The following is a 17,945-nucleotide window of genomic DNA, read 5'->3' on the forward strand; positions in this document are numbered from 1 at the left end:
TTGGACTTAAAGAGTGCTCATCAATGGCATATTCTCAAACTGTTGAGAGCTGACAAGTGGATTCTGTTCACAGGATTCTGTCCTGGGACCAGTGCGCTTCACCATTTTAATTAATGATTCAGGTGAGGAAGTACAAGGAAAGAGAATTAAATTTGCAGATGACACAAAGCTGGGTGGAATAGCAAATGCCCTGGAAGGCAGAGATAAGATACAGGGTGATCTTGATAGGTTAGAACCTGGGCAGAAAGCAACAGAATGAACTTCAGTAGGGACAGCTGCCAGGTCATCCACTTAGGAACAAGAAATCAAATGCACCACTACAAGATGGAGAACACTTGGCTCAACAATACTGCAAGTGAGAAGGATCTTGGTTGTAGGTCACAAGCTAAATATGAGCCAACGATGTGATGCTGCTGCAAAAAGGGCAAATGCTATTTTGAGCTGTATAAGCAGAAGCATCACTTTGAAACGCAGGAAGTCCCACTATACTCAGCACTGGTCAGACTTTCCTAGAGTACTATGTCCAGTTTTGGGCACCTAAGTATAAAAAAAGATGCAGAAAAGGTAGAAAAGGTGCAGAGGAGAGTAGCAAGGATGATTCAGGGAATGGCGACAAAGCCCTGTGAGGAAAAATTGAGAGAGCTGGGCATGTTCAGCCTGGGGAAGAGAAGGCTGAGGGGAGATGGGATAGCACTCTACAAGTCCCTGAAAGGCTGTCACGAAGAGGAAGGACAAGATCTCTCCTCATTCATTCCAGAGTGCAGGACACAGAATAACAGACTTAAGGTAAAAGAAAGCAGATTTAGACTAGAAACCAGGAAGACTTTCCAGACTGTCAGAGCAGTATGACAATGGAACCCATTACCTGGGGAAGCTGTGGGCTTTGCGACATTCAGAAAGTTGTTGGACAGTCCTCTAAATAGAATGGTGTAACTTAGTGTCCTGCCATAGCAGGGGCTTAGACCTGGTGGCCTTCTGGCCCTTTCCAGCTCTACTATGCTGTAGTTCTAAGACCAAAGGATATGGCAACATACCCACCCGCAAACCAAAGACTCAGCTGTGAACTTAGGGGAAGGAGTCAGAGCATGGCCACCCCCTCCCAGCCAGCCAGCCGCTGCAGGAGGAGGAGGAGGAGGAAGCGTGATGGTGGGAGAGGACAAACCATACCCCCTCTGCTGCTGTCCCTACACAAAGCAAGGCAAGGAAGGCAGATAGCTGAGAAGGCAGATAGCCTAGTTCACAGTGACAAAAAGGATCAAGAGGCAGTCATGCTTCTGACGTTCCTCACATCCAGCTTGGTTTTTGCTGTCAGAATTTTGGATGGTCTGAATGCTCCATTCTCAGAACCTTCCACCTAATGCACCCCAGTCCCACTGGAGTGTACTCTTAAGTATACCAGTGTATGTATCTTAGGGGTACTGAAAATTATAATACTTGGATTAGCTCTTGAGACACGTGCTGAAAGCGTTTGCACAAAATTGCTGCCTGCTCATGTTCAATGAATTTCTCAAGTCTCTAGGAACGTAGCTTCCTACATCTCTAACATCTATTTGCAAAGTGACTTTATGAAAAAAAAATAATAAGGGGAGGAGGAAGGGAAAGGTGAAATATTGGTTCAATGAGTTAAATTCCCATTCTTTTACAACAGTTTGGAAAATGGAGTGGAAAAGTACTCTCACTGGTGTAGGTTGTGTTTTTTTAATTAAACTAGCACCTTTTTTTAAATAACAAGGAAACTTTTAAGGTCTAAGCTTGGCTCCCATTTTTTAAGAGTGCACACACAAGTGCTTTGTTTTAAAAGTCAACACTTGAAAATAGTAGTACTTCCCGAACATCATTAGGCCATAGCAGTGGAGGCAAAATACCAATATTTCTAACATTCAGATTGAAGGAACAAATTTGAATGGTATGAAGGCCAACCAGTATTTTATAGTCTAAACTGATGGAAAAATGTAGAGCAAACATTGACATTAAGAGCATGAAACAACATTGCTTGCCCACAGCAGAGCTAGATTACTTTATGTGCACAAGTCCATTATATTAAGCACTTTCTACACGGTAACTTATGCACACTGCTCTTGCATCTCAAACAACTTTTCATTAGTATTGGGCAAAATCCAGAATAATAAACCAATCATTTGCCTGAATACCTAGAGAAGTTTGGATTCTTCTCTGAACAGTATTCTGTGTGTCTTGGTATTTTCTTTTTTTTAAATTGGATCCACATCTAAACTCTAGTCCCTGCACAATTTGCACTCCAGATTGGTCTCTCACTAATAGTTTATAACAGGAACTTACGGAAGTGTTGACCCCAGACTAGTCATTGACTAGTGATACTACATGAAAAAAAAAAAAAAGCCTTTTGGTTCACAGAAATAACCCTTACCAGGTGGTAAATGACCATAGTGTGCATCCAGCCACATGGTCTGAGTGGATACAGACAACTATTTTACCATGTATTTGCAGCATCTGATATATGTCAGAGTCCTCCTTAACGCTTAAGTGAGATGACACCACGCCTGTACATTCGCAGCCACTGATCCAGTGTAATTTATCAGTTGCTTGGTCAGCCGGTTGCCTGCAGAACCAGCACGAAGGGCAGATGTGGCCCAAGCAGGGACCGACTGCCACGTTTCCCCTCAAATTGCTCCCTCGCTGCATCCTACCTGTCCATGGTTCGCTGGGCTTAGGCCGTGGTGGGGGGAGCAGGAGGAACAGCAAACGCTGCTTCGTACCCACTCACTGGTCTTTGCTTGTCAAGCAAACAAGTGGTCGAAATGCAGGGAGGAGAAGCAATCGTAGCTATTGACAGCAGTGTGAAGGGCATTGACGGAACCTTGCCTTGGGCCCTCGAAACTCCGAAGCCAGCATGGATTGTCTATGCTACCATACAAAGTGCTGTGAAGAATCTTTTCTGTGGATCATGTGCAGGATATGCCAGGACTTAGCCAGCTGTGTCTACTTTTAGCTAAATCTTATGGCTCACACCCAGTTTCAGCTACAGACCTCTGTGAATCGCAGTGTCCCCTTGAGAGCCGGTCCTCTTAATGTCTAGGCAGGTTCAAATGCATGTTTGTGCAAGCAAGTGTGGTAACAGTGGGCTCACTCGCAACTGGAATGGAAATGTGGAAAAGGAAAATGTGGGATGTCCTAGCCTCTTTTGGAGACTGGCAGAAATAAAATGCCATGACAACATATAGAAAGGTGAGGAAACTTTTCTGCTTCCCATTTGTTCTCATTTAGCAGGCTTTGAAAGTATACATCAGAAATGCATGCCAGTCCTCCTGGTTTCAAATGCCTGTCTGAAATACTTGGGGGGAAAGTGCTTGTGGGTATGTGTCAGGAAACCACACAGCAGGTTCAGCTGCATTGTGTCAGGACACAAATTTTGCAGCCTGGTGTTACAGTGATGCAGCTTTCATCTGAAGGATGTCATCTCCACCAGAATTTTCCCTGCAGTATAAATTTCACCTCTTGCATCTCCCACTGTTTAGGCTCAAGGTGAAAAGCCTTCAGTGTCAAACCCCAAAATGCTAAAGGACCCAGTGAAGAATAAAAACAATTAAAAGGAATGTAAGAATTCTGCATATGAACGTGATCTAGGCACGGCACTCCACAAAAAGGTAGGAAAATGGAGAAGAGGAGACTCCGAGGGGATCTGTTAGCAACATATAGGTACGCGAGGGGGTGCTACATGGAGGTGGGTAGAGACCTGCTTTCCCCTGCAGAGGTGGGCAGGATAAGTTCCAGCAGAGCAAAGCTCAGGGAGCCAAGGTTCCATTCAGATGCCGGGAAGCACTTCCTGACAGTCAGGACCCCGAGGGTGTGGAATGGGCTTCTACGAGAGGTTGTTGAGGCCCCATCGGTGCGGGTGTTCAAGGATAGGCTGGACGTGCACATGGTGGGCATGTCGTGAGCGGAGCCGGCTGGAGCTGTGGGTAAGGCTGGATGGCCCAGGAGGCCCCTTGTGACTCGCTCTCTTTCTATGTTTCTTTGTTTCTAAAATTCCTCTCTTTTCATGGACTTTGTATGTGTCCACCTTTTCTTTAACTTGCTTTGCACCAGTGTTACATGAAGAGTGAAAGAGCCATTCTCCCCACACATCAACTGGATTTTCCTCCTGTCCAACATGGTAATTAAGCTGCTCCTGCCATATCAGGCCTCCCATCAAATTGGTGGCTCATAGTGGCCTTTTCACAGGTGGCATTTCCCACTGCAGAAAGCAGGCATGTGTAGCATCAGCCCCTGTGATTGACTGGCAGTGTGAGGCTCCTGGATTGGGCTATCCTATGAATAAACAAGAGAAGAGGGTTTTTGGGGTTTTTTTGCATTTCCCTGGTGAACCATATAATGTTTCATTCTCTACTATCTTCAGCTTAGTTGGTTGACCTCAGGGCCACTGAGCTGGAGAATGCAAACCCTAGGTATGAACCCAGATGCCTGCTCAACCACGTCTGTCTGGCTCACAGATGGTATGTGGATTTTCAAAATGAACAAGCCAAGTATGTGAGAGGCAATGCAGTAGCCAATTATTTAATGCCTTCTGCGACTGGCACTCCCTCACCCCAGCACAGAGCTATGAATGCCATCTTGTTGCCAAAGCACAGGGGCTGCTCAGGTTTGCATGAATATGCCATTTTTCACGGATGCTTTGTTGCAAAACAATTTCAAAAGAAATGCCATCCTGCCGATTATCATAACTGCAGTGCCAAACATACTCCAAACATACCGTTCACCCCAGTCCATGCTTAGCTATGTGCAGATCAGGTTACAGTGTCAAATTTGCTGTGATGTGCCAATCTATGGAACCCAGGACAGAGAGCAAAGTGAAAATATAGAAATTGGTCATTTTATTTCACATGCTGAATTGACTGGGGGCTCTTCTGCTGCACCTCCACTCTGCCTGTACTTTTCATGCCTTCAAAGATAAGCACACCCATAAAACAAAGGCCTGTCCATATATCACCACATATCCATTTACACCTTTGTAGAATATCCTTTTTGGAGCACGTGGCCATCCTTCTTAGGCCTATAAAAATGGATACTTAAAATAAAAAGAAAGAGCAGCTAAACATTTATAATTTCCACTGAGGTTTACCATTTTCTGTTGAGCAATCAGACCAACTATTTTTCAGGTGTTACATTTCATATTCTCAAAGAAAAATATTTATGATCATATCGCAATTCTTTTGAGTACCCAAGGGACAAAACCTTTGTTGCAATATCAGTTCCCAGATCCTGCCCTGGCATTGTGCAGACTGAGACAGGTGGTTTTGAGATTGATGAAGAACAATGCAGATAGTTAGTAATTTATTTGACCTGCCAAAGATGGGTAGAGCTCCTTGTGGGATTTTGGAATAAAATGGCTGCGCATGGATATCCTGAACTTCAATGGTTACAGATCAGTTTGCTGCTCTAATGAAAGCAACAAATTGTCCCGGAGAAAAACCTGTCAGTTCTACCCAACATTTGAGTGTAAAGAAGGAAAGCAATCACCTGCAGGGATGCTGCTAAGCATGCAAACAGGTGTTAATTGGCATGCCTTGGAAACAGTTTTGTTTTCTAAATATACACCACCCCAGTGTCCTTTTCCTTAGATTTTTGTGTAAACTGCTCTGCGATGGGCTGCCACAACTTCAGTGTACATGAAATGGTTAGGAATGACACACCCAGTTGCTTGGGTGAGGAGAAGCATGAAACAGAGTGTCTATTATGCGTCTCTATGAGGCCCATATGGCACCAATCTTTACTTCTGATGGAGCATCCAACAGTGCTCCCTAGAGCATCCGGCAAGTTGACACCCTGCCAAGAACTTGAATAGACTTATCTCACCATCTTGTTCTCTAATATGACTCCAAAACAATTCCAAAGCTCTTTCCTTGCTGCTGGCTGGCTATTTGTGGCAGTATGGAAAATCTGAATGGAGAATGAATGGAATATCAAGTAAGACCTGACAGTTCACTAGGAAACAAAAGCACTAGAGTGATGGCTAAGATCTCGTCTGGGACTTTCTTTGGTGGCGGTAGCACAGTCAAGGACCCAAGTAGCAGCCAAGTTGGCGTGGGAAAGCATGGGTGTTTGTTTGGCTGCATCTCCTTGCTATGAGCCCCTGCCTTCTCCACTGAGCATAGTACTTGCTCTCCCATGGCAGCCACAGGGACTGAAGGAAAAAGTGCTGATGAAAGAAGCTGCAGACTGCGGGGGAGGAAGGTGTGTGTTTTCCCACCCTATGGAGAAAGATGAGCACATTCAAGAAAAAGCCAATGTCAGGGATATCCTTGATATCCTAGTTTTCTCAGCACTGAGAGACTTCCCCACTCCACATAGAAGTGCATTTTAAAATGTACCCCACTACACACCCACCCACACACACACACACACACACTAAGTAGCAAAAGTCCAATAGGAGCCCTTTTATTACATTTTTATTCAGGTCAGGTCAGCCTCAATGGTTCTTCTTATCGTCACTCTGTCTTCAGCCCAGAGATGGCAGTTGAGCTAACCAATGGCAATCAGCTCAAGATCCCCCAGTGGGCTTAATGGATGGGTGTCATAATCGAGGTCTCCCCACGGCTAATGCAGTGTTGTGCTTCAGCTGAGCTCTACCATCTGATCAGAAGCAGAAGACGTTCTAAATGCATCATGTTTTTCTGGGTCAAACACTATTTTGCTTAGTAGTAATTCTATCCTGGGAGAGTTTTTGCTGTTGCTGTTGCTATTGCTGCTGCGGCTGCCACTGCTGTTGTTACAGACTAATTTTTGAGCTAGAACAAAATGACACTGCTTTTCTAAAAATATCATTAAGGGCTGAACTGCATTCACTGGCCTCGGTCTTCTTTAAATAAAATATGAGCTGGCCAAGGGCTGGTCCATGGCACCAGGCACCAGGCTCAGGCAGAAACGGCTAAAGAGTTTTGCAGAGGAGTCAGGTGTAATGCTATGGCCTCCTGGCATCACCCGGGGAGTGCAGGTTCCTTAGAGCCCTGGCAGGGAGGTTCTGCAACCTCCACAGAGGGGCTCTGAAAGCTGAGCCAGCCCCACCCTGCTTGCTGCTGGTACAGAATGAACTGTGCCAGCTGACTATCCAAGAGCACGAGGTGCCCCAGAGAGCAGGGAAAGGAGCAGACCTGAGAGCAGGGAGGAGAGGACACGGAGGCTGCCTCCTTTTGCCCGTTGTTGTTTGTTCCCCAGCCTCCCTCCCTCCCCTTCCTTGAAGCTTTGTTGATGTAGTTAGTGAATCTGGCTGCCACTCTTGGCGGCCATCCCAGGGCCACCAGAACTGGGTTTTTGGAGGATGAGCGGGAGGGGGAAACCTTGAGGAAGTGGGGATGGAAATTCTGGGGACCCATGGAGAGTCACAGGCCTCTGAAGTGCCCTAAGGGTCACTGCCCACAGGTTCCCCAGAGGACCAGGAGAACAGAGAAGTTTTGGAAGGGATGGGAGAGGTTGAAGCAGGATTACCCTGCCTGGGCCCTGACCCCATGATGAGGCATCAGGAGAGACAAGCTGCCCGGTTAGAAAGCTTGTGTAGGTCTCAGCAGCTGGCTTCCACCCATGGGAGCCACCCTGAGGGTGCAGCCACAGACTAACTGAAAGGAAAGCGCTTTGCAGCAAAGTCCCAGTCTGGGTTCAACACTCTTCATATGAACAGAGGCTTATCTTCCAGCTTACCAGAGGGGTTCTAGAATTACTTTGTCTTGCAGCTGCAAGGTTCCAATAAGGATGTGCCTTGCCAAAGGACTGTCTGATGTCTCGGAGCCTAAGGGCAAGAAAGGGAGGGCTGAGCTCACAGCAGTCTAGATGGCCAAAACCTGGTGCCTGGATAAAATGCCTGGTGCAAGGCAGAGCATCAGGCGAGTGCTTGGATGCCAGGCCTCATGCAAGCACACAAGGTCTCATGGTTTGAGGGTGGAGCACTAGGACTGTGTCCCAGCTGATTTAAGAATATGTCTTGAAAATTAAACATGTAGCATTTGTCCAAACAATGCTGTAATATTAAATACACATGGACATTATGGCCCACTTTTCCCTTTTCAGAGACCTCTTGATGCATACAGCCTGAACTGACGCTTAGTTTAAATAGAAAATGTCCATCAGAGCGTGTTATCAAATGCACAATGTGACAACTGAAGGCAAGATAAAAGGACTGATGGGTACCCAGTTCAATGTTCGCAATAGGATATTTTTTGCACTTTACCAAAATTGAGGCAGAGATTCACCAAATTCCCTGCGTGCCTCATGATGCAGGAAATCCAGCACAGGAGAATCCCAAGTCGGTGTCTCTCCAGTTTCTACTGGAAGACCTCCAATGGTCAGGAAAGGTGACTCCATAAGCCCATTCAAGGCTTTGGTCCAGCCACTGCTGCCTCAGTCAAACCTTCTTTATCCTTTTGCCACTATTGCCTGGAGGAGAGTTTCCAAACCTGCCGCCCCCTAGCGTGGCCAGATGCGGGGGGGGGGGGGCACTCAACACCAGCAATGGTAGTCCTGCACTTCTGGAGGTCAGTGGGCTGGGGAGGGTTGGCCTAGAGCACTGCTTACCCCAAGCTGCAGGTTCAAATGGTGCTGCTTGTCCATGCTCCGAAATAGTAGCAATCCATTAAATAAGGGAAATGTGCCACTTGAAGGACACCACAGGCTGCCTCTTGGGACCATTGTCTCACACCAAGCTTAAAATCATTCCTGGCCTTTTTTGTACCAAATTTTTGTACCAAAGGGATGTCAAAAGCAACACACAGCCCTCGTTTACTTTGGGCCGAAGCTTCCCTTTACAAAAGAACACACATGAGGATGTGAAGACTAGAGGCAGGAATGTGGAGTCCCTCCGAGAGTCTGCCACCAAATCCACCACTTGACTTTGCTTCATAGGAAGGCAGCCTGGCTTAAAATATCCTTGAAACCCTTTTTAAAACAGAATGTACCATGTGCATTCCAGAGCACTGACAAGTATATTTCAGCACAGATTTTTCATGTGTCTCTCATTTTAGTAACCCTTCCCAAAAAGACACACTACAGCCACGGAGATTCATCTGTTAGCTAAATAATAAGAGCATCTTTTATTTGTCTTCAAGGGCAGTTCCCAGAAGACTCATCTGACTTGTTCCTACCAAATCTCAAGCACTATACTCTGAGAATGTGGCATCTGAGAGTAGCAAAGGGAAGACTCCATGACAGAATAATAGCCACTTCCTCAGCCAGTTCAAACCTCTTTCATTTCATTTCTATATCACTCAGTAGCTGAAGCTCTCTGGGCAGTTCACAGCAATTAATCAAATACATAAGATACAATACAAATGCAAATGCATTAAAGCACAATATAAATCCGGTGTCTTCCAGCTGTTTTGGCCTGTACCTCCCAGCAATCCTGGCCATGGGCCATGCTGGCAGCAGCTTATGGTGGCTGCAATCCAAATCATTCTGAAAAAATCCATTGTTTAGCTACAGGGCTTTAATAAATCAATGCAATTGAATTGGTGGAGGTTGTCCTAAGCCCTGCTGGGCTTGAGCTAACAAGGGAGGTGGAGAAGCAAAAAGTCTTATTCCACTCTGCTGTCTCTTTTAAGTTTGTTGAAATTGCTCCCTGTTGCTTCTTATGGGAATAACATTCACCATGGAAGCTGCATGGTTGGCATGGCTCCCACCCAAGATCTTTTATGACCAAAGCCTTCCTCATCAACACCTGGCCACAGAATGCTCCCTTGTTCCTCACCACTGGCAGAGTTGTAGCAGCAGAAACCTTCACCACCAGGAACACCTCCATGCAGGCAGGGAGGTCCGCAGGATCTTATGGCCCTTGGATGCTTTACAGAATTGCATTTTAACTGTCTCAAATCAGTGACTGCATGTTTACAACTTGGGTTATGAGTCTAGTCGTACAGCTAGTCATCCTGCATCCTGTAATTCAGGTGTAGCACAAGCTATTCATGTCCTGCTGACCTACTAGACCCACATGTCGTATATGATGAAGCAATGAGACATCGTGGCTAGACTGGGCCCTTGAGTAGGGCAGGAACCCTACTCAAGCTAGTGTCAGCGCCATGAGTCCAAAATTGCTCTCTAGTCCCAGGCTGGACTATCCACTGGGCACCATTAGACATCTCTTCCTTGATCAAGACATTGGCACATCATCATGGTAGCTACTTAGGGCATATGCATAATTCAGCACAGGATTAGCTTTCATTAAACCCATTGATTCCCACTGGAGTCACCGCAGCCAAGTCTGTTTAGAGTATGGCACTCCAATCTGCAGGGCCAGCAGGAAATCAGACACGTGCAAGACCCTCCTGGAACTGCTTCTTCTCTTCCCCAGGGCAACCTGCTTTGGCCCAGGCGATGGTGGAGGCAAGATGAGGAGCAGTAGTTGCCACCTGGCCAAGCCTACCTGGTCAAGGCTCTCTCCCTGTCAAGCAAACAAGAGGTGGCAATGATGAGGAAGAGGAGAAGGAGCAAGTGCAGCTAATGGCAACGGCGATAAGAAGGTAAACTCCCTGAGGAAGGGATGTCTGTTCAGGGTCTCTTGTCCGAGGACCCTCCGCAGCCAGCACTGTCGGTCTGATACAGTCACCCTATCTTCTTTGCAACATCATGGAGCAAAAGAAAGAGAAGGCTCAATGGAAGAGGGGTTGTGAGAACATATCCAGCAGTAGAATGAACACTGAGATGAACGTGGCCTGAGGTTTGAGCCCTGTGCACAGTTACATGAGAGTAAGCCCCACAGAAATCAGTGAGACTTGCTCTCAGGGAAACACATGCAGGCAGCCTCCAAGGGTCATGTGAAGAGAGTGAAGACTGCTGCCACATCCTCAGAGAACCTCTAATTCTGAATGTCACCTTGTACTTGGGATGAACGCATTAACACTGCGGTCTGTTTACCAATTAATGTGGTGTGTGTGTTTACAAAGCACTAGGTGAGCCAGGAACAAAAAGAAACCAGATTCTTAGACCAAAAATAGATTTTGCTCACTTCCAGGATCCATTATCTAACCTTCCTTCAGAAATAGCTTGCTACTTTGAAAAGAATGAAATAGAGACAATAAGACATGTAGTTCTTTTCATGAGTAGAGGTTGTATCCAGATCAATGGGGTCTGAATAGTCATGAGAGACTTAAAACCTATTGAGCAGCAAGCAAGATTGCCCATGTGCCTCCACTAATTAAGTTGTCCCAGTACAACAAAAATGACAACTCGGACAATGAGCCAGAATGGGACCAGGCAGTGGAGCTCCTGTTTGCTCTGTTTCTGAAATAAGCATTTCAGTTTGGTTTTGGCTGCATTAGCAAGTCCTGGTTTCCAGTTGTGCCAACGAGAGGTTCTGTTGCTGTAAGTGATTTGATGGGTCTGCTTTAGGTATGACTCAGTCTGGATCTAGCAGACCTATGGAAATCCTTGAAAAGCATCCAGTGCGGAGCAAGATGAGAATGGAGCTGAGCTTTGCCTCTCCACAGCTTTTCCTCCATGTGTTCACTGCTTGGGTGTTTACACCCATCTAACTGAGGGCCTTTAGAGGGGGAGGATGGATTGATTCCAGGATGCCACACATCACGGCAGCCCACTGTCCTCTCCTCCCTCTCCTATGGAAGGCCACCTTTACTCTCCTCAGGGCTCAGTTTCCTGATTTCAGAGAGACAACTGGGTTAGTTCCTTCCACACTCACTGGCTGCAACTGGAGATGGAGACCAGAATGTGGATTCCCCACTCTGAATTCTGAGCTCTATCTCCAACCTCAGATCTGGGGATCCAAATTATCCCTTGCCTCCCCTCCCCCCACACCAGATGGGGTTCAGGAGACATAAACGCACTCTCTAATTTCAAAGGACATGGCATTTAATCATGTATTTGCATTCATATTTTCTTCTTTTCCTCCTGTTTTTATGGTCTAGATACTGGGGTGTATATTGTTAAATAGTTTAAAACAATAGTTTTATACTTTCTTAATAAAGTATAAAATGTTGTCCATTTCCTAAAAACAAAAAACATATAGCTTTATTTGTTAATGCCAATTCAAGGGATTGGAGCAGTAAACACTAGTCCTTGCCTCGCCTCGCCTCGCCTCGCCTCGGTAAATTCAGAGCCGTTTCCAAGGTCTTATACTGGTCAGTGATTTATTTATTCAGAAGAACATCAAGATATTCTAATATATCTATTCAAGAGATATTAGATCTATATATGAAGGCCAGGACAGAGTTAGCTGTTCTTAATCCTTAAGTGTAATATTGAATAGGATTATGTAGTATGGGAAATATTGATATGTATTGTCATACAATAATTTGGAAATTTGGTACAGTTTAAAACTTGCTTCTGCTTATTTTAAGCCTGTTTATTCAGACTTGCCTATTGAACCCTCTTATGTTTTCCTATCCTAAACAGAGCTGTTTCTTAGTTAAAATTGGCAGGGTGAATTCTGGGACTGCGCCATCTTATGGTTAAAAAGCAAACCCCTCTGACCCCATCTCTACCCTTCCCTGCCAGCAAACAACAACAGCTTCTTCTTTTTGCTGTAAAGGCAGTTTCCTCCATTTGCTTCCATGACCACTGTGTGTATTTTCTGTCTGTCACAATGACTGGGATAAAAGTATGTGCAAAGTATCTTTGAGATGGTTGCACTTATGTCTGCACTAGACAAACACCAAGCAAAGAAATAAAGTACTGGACAAAAGGGAAGGTATACACTAAAAGCCATTTGTGAATCAATATCTGGATTTAAACTGGTTTTCAGCGCAACTGCAAATAGTCCAAGATGCTCTGGCTGGGCTTCAGGGTGCAGGAGTGGAGAAGAGGTGGAGAATTAAATGTATCAGAGTACCTAATACTCTTAAGAGAGAAAAAGCAAAGACTTGGAGTGATCTTGAAAGAGTGTGGGGAAGGGGGATGACTTAGGGAAAAGGGAGTGCAGCCTAGGAGGCTACAGCAGAACCTCCTGCATGTAGAGCAGGATTGCACAGATTCTTCTCCTTCTGTTCTAACTACTTGTTCCTGCAGCTAAAGTTTGGGAGCAAAGTAACTCTTGGGTCTCAGAGGGTGAAGAAAAATCTGTCCATTTCAAAAGGACTTGCCATCCAGTGGTCTCTACCTGCAGTGAGGCCAAGCGGTGGAGAAGCAACAAAACAGGAGGGGCTTATGCCCTTTTGGTGGTTCTCTCTGGGCTTAGCCATGGGGTTCTGAAGTTTGCCCTACTCAGTAAATGGGACTGAAGCTCTGTCAATCATGGGCTGGCCTCCACAGCATGGTCTCGGGTAATACTGGTGCAACAGCCACGCACAGAACCAGTCTGAGAAGCTGCCACCCTGAAGGCTTGGGCCTGCTCAAACAGAAGTTTCAAAGGAAGAAAACATCGTGAGAGAAAAACAAAGGTTTCTCCAGGTGGCCACAATAGCTGTTCTGTCTTAAAACAACACAACTGAAACAGCATCTTGTCAGAGCCATCCTAAACATAAAAGGGTGATATTGGGATGGGTGCTCAACAAAATGGGTTGTGCTCCTTTGTGTTGTTTTTGCAACACTGAAACCTTCCCAGTCTCGCTCCTGAACTGTGGCTTGATTCAAGCATCAGAAAGTCACTTTGGGCTGGCAAAAGTATACGGAGTTACATTAGCATTTTATTATTGTTAAGGGTGAAATCCTATTGTTTGTGCCCTTAGGGCCTGGAAGTCCTTGAACTCAGAGGAATCTGATCATCCAGGGCAGGGTGGAAGGGGAGGCAGTGGTGATCTCCTCCTCTCCATCCTCGCACCCTGCAGGTTTCTCCAGATGGGCTTTACTGGCTGTGTAGTAGGTGCTTCACGGGGAGGAAGGTAGATCAGGGTGGGGGGGAAGGCTAGAAAAAGACTCAGAGTAACTTGCATTCTGACCACTCTGATCTACCTTCCTCCCCATCCACAAGAAGGCCCCTTTCCTCTTTCAAGGTCATTTTTTAAAATTAGCATATCAATTGGAGTTCAGCTAAAACTTTCCAGAAGGCACTCTGAAAAAAAATGATGGAAATACTTCATTTCCTCACACCTTCATGTTTCTCCAAATACTTGTCCACCTGTTTTTCTATAGGAACAGCTATTTCATCTGCACACACAATGCCCCCAAGTGGCATTAGGCCCAGGGCATTATGGGCAGTGCAAAATGGGAGTTAACCAACTCCCATTGATGGGAGTTAATGCTAACAAAATCACTGCTACTGCTGCTGCTGCTACTTGCAATGTCATCCCCCTTTCCACCTGCAAAAAGGAAAAAAAAAACTTCAGGAAGAATCTGTACAATTGCCACTGCTAATAGTTACATCCTGAAAATTTCTCCTTCCCACTCAAGAAATTTGGAGAAATTATTCTCTCGGTTTTTCTTTCTGTCGATAGTGCAGAGGCTGTCCAAGGGGCATTCGCATGCATCTAGAATAGAACGATCCAATTCTGTTATACTAAGATCCATTTATGTGCCTCCTCCCCCCACCCCAACTCTGATTATGCACTTCTGTTTATATTTCAGGTCCATAGTGAGCGACATGGAAAGCCTGGCCATAGACCAGCAAGCAAATTTAATTTACAAGTGATTATCCAGGAACAAATTCTACCAAAAAAAGAAAAATCCACCCTTTGCACAGATCCAGCAATCAGAAGATCCTGCCATTCTGCAGACAATTCACAAAGTGCTATTCAGCCGAATGATAAGGTAAATTAGTTTGGGTTAAAATGCTGAACTTCTTTTTAAAAAGAAAAAATAACATTATTCTAGCTGTCCAATTTTGAAATGATATCCTTCTCACCTTGGGCAATTTATTCAAGTCCACCGTGGGCTTTTGTAAACATATGTTACTTGTGTAGACAGTGAGCTGCAATGACCTAGCTATCTGACCAAAGGGCTACCTGGAGGAGAGAGATAGGGCCAGTTAAAGTTTAACCACAGAACTGTAAACCAACCTGGGTTTGCTGAACCTTTGGAGTTTGATATGATGATTGGGGAATAACCTGAGTGACACGTCGCAAATTCAGCATAATCAAGGAGAACCTTTCCAGGTGGTGGTGTCTGAAATTGCTCAGGTACAGTTTCTCTGTACTGTTTCCCCTGTTGATCATTTTCTAAAACTAGGATATATGGTTGTGAATGTTTCCTACACAGGAATTTGTGAAGGGGGTCTTAATCTCAGCTCCTTTTGAACAAAAAGAGGCATTTGAAATGTCAAAATGCCATGTCTAGTTTTGCAACTTCTGGGATGTAGACGAGGACACTATCTGTGATAGTGCATTTGCTATACAAGTTTCTCTGGTGCTGGTAATAATTCTGTAATGCTGGTGCTGTAAGGCTGTGTCGGAGAAAGTGGAATGTGGCTTTTATCCTGGTTTTGATATGGTCAATTTGTGAGACGGACGACTATTGGAGGGTTGACTTTTTACTGCTTAACTGGTTTTCATGGTTTGCCTTCTCTTGTTTTTCACTGATAACTGAAGATAACAAATTCAGATCATGCTTCTGGTTTAGATGAAAGACGGTGAGGTAAAACAGCACTGAGAGGAAAAATGGTTGCTTTGTTTTATAAAGAGAGGGAAGTCAAGGAGGTGTCTTGTCTTCTTCATCATCTTCTTCCTCCGATTCCCACTGGATTTGTTAAAGCACAACTTGCTGAGGCTAATCATTACATGTGTCTAAATGTTTCACTTACAAAATAGCTGGTCTTTATAATGCACCTTATTCTTAGTTCATATCTGCATCCATAGCCATCTAGTTTACAAACAATCACCTCTTCTAGCTAGCCAAGGTTTAGGTTTATATTACCCTCCCAAGTGTTGCATTCAAGTGCATTCAATGCACTTGAATTTAAAAGGAGGGAATGTGAAACAAGATGCAACCAGCAGTCTTTTTCAATCGTAGAGGATTAGTTCTAGCCTCACACAGGTCTTCTTCAGATCTCAAAAAGATGAGGTAAAACCAAAATACACTAGATAATCCATGTTAAATTACCCATGTTTCAGCACTTCTTGGGAATGGGATAGTAGTAGACATACCTGTAATTGAGAAACAAGGAGCAAGACAATGCACAGGATTGTGCTTTGAGAATGGTCTAAGGTGGATTGTTGCAATGAGCCATAAACCCTAAAGCCAGCCAGTCTATTCAGACAATTAATTGTTGTCCGGTTGAATTATGAGTGTGTCTCTCAAGGCCACCCTTTGAGGTTGATGTATATTATCCCTTTGAAAGCAAGGGCTAGAAGAGAATAAAGTTATTTGTGTGACTGATACAATAGCACTACAAAATTGATTTTACATAACTTAGGATTTTGGATGGTGTGTGTGTGTGCATGTACACAGAGAGAGAGAGAGAGAGCAAATGAGAGAAGATTTGTACTTTGTCTTAATCTTGCCTCTTTGTATTACAGATTATTTTTCTCTGAAGTTGTAGCAACAGAGGTAGCCAAAGACAATATGTAGCCATGCCATTCCCAAAGCTACATTTATTTATCTCATATTATGCCTTTAAAAGTCAGAGTACATGATTTTATTTTAAAGTATTTTGGGTCACATTTGGGGTGACTCTTTAAAGGCAGCCCACGAGACCTAAAACACTGCAACAATAAATATCAGAATTAATTAAAAGTAGTGACAGTAGTAAAAGAAAATGCAGAAATGACCATGTTGGCCATGAGAAATATCCCTTCATCCATATTTGGTGAACACCTTTATTAGGTTGATGGAAGATCACAAAACAGAATGCAAGCTTTTGAGCTCTACAGAACTCTTCAGAAGGCAAGCAGGCAAAGCAAAAGGGGAGGAGAGCAGCTGATGTCCAAGCCAGGGGTCTGCATCTCGTTACAGCCTTAAGATGGAATGTGGAAATAGGCTGTCGACATTCAGATATCCCATCACCAAAGCACCAAAGCCCAAAGCCATTCTTGTCAAAACCTTCAGCAGAGGCTCTCTGAATTAAATACAGGGATTTATTTCACCACACTGAATCAAATGCACCCTGTGACAATTTTCATTGTTTGCACATAGCTCTGTGACAGAGAAAGATGACAGGTGATTTTCAGAGAAGCAGCTGGGTTCGTTTCTGTGTTGTTGCAGGAAAAACAGCAACAATGAAAACTAAGAGATCTTTGGCACCTTTAAGGCTAACACATTTCTTCTGACATAAGTATTCATGGGAGTAGAGTCTACTTCACCAGATGCTATGAGCGTTACTGAGAGTGTACAGTAGCTATGCATGGAGGTGGGGTAACTAAACAGTAATGTTGAAAGGGAATTAAATGCAGAGAGTACCAATAGTGACAATCGTTTTTATGAAAGCGAAACAGAGAGAGGTGTAATAGAGATAGAATACTGTTCCTTGGGATACACAGAGGCAATTCCTTTTTGGACCTTTCTCACAGAATCAGAAATGTTTTTTCTTCAAGTGGGATCTTCTGACTTCCAACTTAACTTCTCCCTGCACTTAAGAAAATGGCAGTGAGGTAAAAGACAGAGCTAATGGATATGAACTGACGGCCTGGTCCCAGTCTTACCCTGAGACAAAACCTAGAAACCAAGTAAATTTTGCTCAAGACCAATGAATATTTATTTACTTACATTGACAGAGAAGTTAGAGTGGTAAGAACTCCATTTATCATGGAATCTAGTCTATGAAGTGTTCAGAAATCGTTCACCTGTGGTACTTCTGTTCCACATTCAGTTCACTGAAAGATGAAAGACCTGTTTCTTGACTTGTTTCCAAGCATATTGTTCCACAGTTTTTCAACATGGCTACAAATGTGTCCAGCAACTCGGTATTTTAAAGTGAATTGGTGGATTGAGCTGCAGGAGACAAACACCATTTTTCTTATCTTATTCATAGAAACAGTAACTAGGCTTCCAGAGAGTGCTGCTAACAAGCAGCCTCCACAAGCAAAAGCACAGCTGGAGGGAAAGGTGATACACTAGAAACGTGTGTTTCCATCAGATTAAGAAATTCCATGATCGTTATCTTTGCA

General features: G+C 44.4%; 1 protein-coding gene across 4 annotated transcripts in view; it reads left to right on the forward strand.

The window, feature by feature from the left end:
* Nucleotides 1–14,538: 14,538 nt before the first annotated feature.
* Nucleotides 14,539–17,945, forward strand: part of A1CF (APOBEC1 complementation factor) — a 51,889-nt gene continuing 48,482 nt past the window's right edge. For 3 of the 4 annotated variants that reach the window (XM_044420580.1, XM_044420583.1, XM_044420584.1), the window contains exon 1: nucleotides 14,987–15,023. The gene's annotated coding sequence lies outside the window, so the exon portion shown is untranslated. Of the gene's footprint in view, nucleotides 14,656–14,986; nucleotides 15,024–17,945 lie in introns of those variants that run through there. The other variant, XM_044420581.1, reaches the window with a different exon arrangement.

Source organism: Varanus komodoensis, unplaced genomic scaffold, assembly GCF_004798865.1.
Source record: "Varanus komodoensis strain SLA01 unplaced genomic scaffold, ASM479886v1 scaffold11, whole genome shotgun sequence".
Classification (NCBI taxonomy): Eukaryota; Metazoa; Chordata; class Lepidosauria; order Squamata; family Varanidae; genus Varanus; species Varanus komodoensis.